Source organism: Gymnoscopelus microlampas (assembly GCF_963454915.1).
Source record: "Gymnoscopelus microlampas genome assembly, chromosome: 4".
In the NCBI taxonomy this organism is placed as follows: Eukaryota; Metazoa; Chordata; class Actinopteri; order Myctophiformes; family Myctophidae; genus Gymnoscopelus; species Gymnoscopelus microlampas.
The window spans coordinates 27,156,859-27,159,719 of record NC_139941.1 but is presented as its reverse complement, the minus strand read 5'-3'; positions in this window follow the sequence as shown (position 1 = coordinate 27,159,719).

Below are 2,861 nucleotides of genomic sequence, written 5' to 3'. Positions count from 1 at the left end.
GTACTTAAAACTTCTGGTGATTAGTAGTTTTTGTTCCCTACCTATGTTGAATACACTTATTGTAAGTCGCTTTGGACAAAAGCGTCTGCTAAATGACTGTAATGTAATGTAATGTAATGAGAGCAAGCCTCCATTTGAAACCTCTCCCTCTGCTGCGATTGGAGCTATTGTCAGGCATCAGCTGTTCGGACAAAACTCCACTTGAGCTGGATTTGGGTAAAGTGGTGATAATATAATGATACATGCAAGTATCTGACAATATATAAAGTCACCATACCAACTTTGATGAGGCAGTATTGCTTTGTTTTAAAAATACAAGGGTTCTTCATTTCCTGAAAAAAAAATGAGCGTTTTGCTACTCCCTGTAGACAATTTTAATATAGGAGATTGTGTACTGTATATCCACCTGGAAATACTACCTACCTCTGTTTGTTTGCTGTACATGCACGCTTCTTTATGTCACTGGAAGTGAATTAAAAAGTAAAGTTTCTTCAAGATGAAGCTGTGTTTTGAATGCAGCGTTACAGTACAAATGAATAGAAGACATTTGGGATTACACTGTGAGCGTTGTGGAGTTTATAACCAGATTTTGACATAGTTTTGTTGCTGTTAATCCAATTCAAGTATTGTCTTTGTTTTTTGGAATCTTCATTCATCGTAAAGGAAAGTTATACAAACAGAAATTCCCCTTGTATTCAACACATCATGTGGTAAATAAACGATAGAAATTAAGTAATTTCTTGGGTGAAATTTCTTTTAAGTGTCTTTCTCAGGGACACTTCGACACGTAGACAGGGGTTGTGTGTCTGTGTCTGTGTGTCTGTGTGTCTGTGTGTCGGATGACCATGTGACCTCTGCTGTCAATCCAGTGCTTAATTATTGTGGCCTCTTATTTTCTTATCGCTCATGCCCCATCTTCATCAGTGACTCTCTACCCTTATCTTTTTTCTCTCGTTACTATGTAGCAGTAGGCTCCCCTTTACTTTATCACACATCTCCTCCAATTAGGTTTTTTAATGAAGCAAGAAGTCACATTAAAGACACAGGAAGTCTAGTTAACACAGCATGACAAACGCAACTGGACCTATGACCCTCTCTTTCTCTGTGTGTGTGTGTGTGTGTGTGTGTGTGTGTGTGTGTGTGTGTGTGTGTGTGTGTGTGTGTGTGTGTGTGTGTGTGTGTGTGTGTGTGTGTGTGTGTGTGTGTGTGTGTGTGTGTGTGTGTGTGTGTGTGAGTGAGTGAGTGAGTGAGTGAGTGAGTGAGTGAGTGAGTGAGTGAGTGAGTGAGTGAGTGAGTGAGTGAGTGAGTGAGTGAGTGAGTGAGTGAGTGAGTGAGTGAGTGAGTGAGTGAGTGAGTGAGTGAGTGAGTGAGTGAGTGAGTGAGTGAGTGAGTGAGTGAGTGAGTGAGTGAGTGAGAGTGAGTGAGTGAGTGAGTGAGAAATACAGAGAGCTGAAGATGGGGAATGTGGGCTAAGGTAGAGGCCACAATAACTAAGGACAGAATTGACACCAAAACAAAGAGAGAAACAGAAAGAAAGAAAGCCTAGTAATGTCATTTAATTGTCCGTTGTCCTGGTTTTTAAGATGTAAAATGTAAAAAAAGATGTTATCGAGACTGATGGCAGGCGAGGAAGTCTAAATGCCATTTTGACAATGAAACTCCGGGGAGTGTTTTATACTCACAGAGGGAAAATGTTTTACAGCAAACAAAAACAAAAAGTGAATGCTTTAATGTGGGAAACGTATTACACAAATGGCCCTACATCCAATCTCTCAGGATCGATGTGTGTGTGTGTGTGTGTGTGTGTGTGTGTGTGTGTGTGTGTGTGTGTGTGTGTGTGTGTGTGTGTGTGTGTGTGTGTGTGTGTGTGTGTGTGTTTTATTGGAGCAATCAGATATTTTCCAATTATTTTTTCTTTGTAAGGAAATTAATAGTCTGGAAAGCAGGAAACAGAGATGCTCACTGCCAAGACGTACAGGGGGATTCAGAGTGTTGGGGAGTGGCTACACAGTAAAATGCATTTAACTCTTGAGAGTTTACAGATGTAACCAAATTGTATACTCTTTGAGTTACAAATGGTTAAATTAACACTGACTATTTCACTATGTTGGCCTGGGGGAGATTGTATATGTGTTGGTGTGATGTTTTGATTTAGCCGGCATCGTATTTTCTGTATATTTGTGTTAATTTGTTGGCTAAATTCACTGCCAGCTGCTGTTTCATTATGAAATATTTCATGATACAGAAATGAACTTGTAGCTGCCCACGAACTCCACCACCTCCCCATACAACGCTGTTGACCGGTGGGAACCGTAACAACAACTTGTGTTAGCCTAATATTAATGAGGAATAACATGCCATATTATTATGAGGAATAACATGCCAATTTCACACCCAGCCTTAACTTCCAGTATAACATAGAGGAAATATTGCATCATCTCACGATCCAGTATATTTTTGGCTGGATCACAGTGGGCCAGCCAGCCATATGAATGTGAATGTCTCTGAGTCACTGAGTGACTGACTGACTGATGAAGTTGTGCCATTGATCGGCCAGTTGGCATAAAACCGAACTAGACAATCAGAGAGCAATCATCCCTCCAGGCTATGGGATGTATTCTATCATCGGTTGGCATAACAACAAACTATCCAATCACAAAGCCTGGGGCCAAAAATGTGCTAAAAGAACAATGACGGTTTATCTGGAAACTATCTATTTCACCTACAGTCCAATAAAAATTGTTCCTGATTATATTTTAGATAAGAAATAGGTCATGTTGCTCAAGCTTGATTCATTTTACATCTACAGTACAACAGTTAGTGTAAAGGTTTGTTCACAATATTTGGGAGAGGAAACTGTT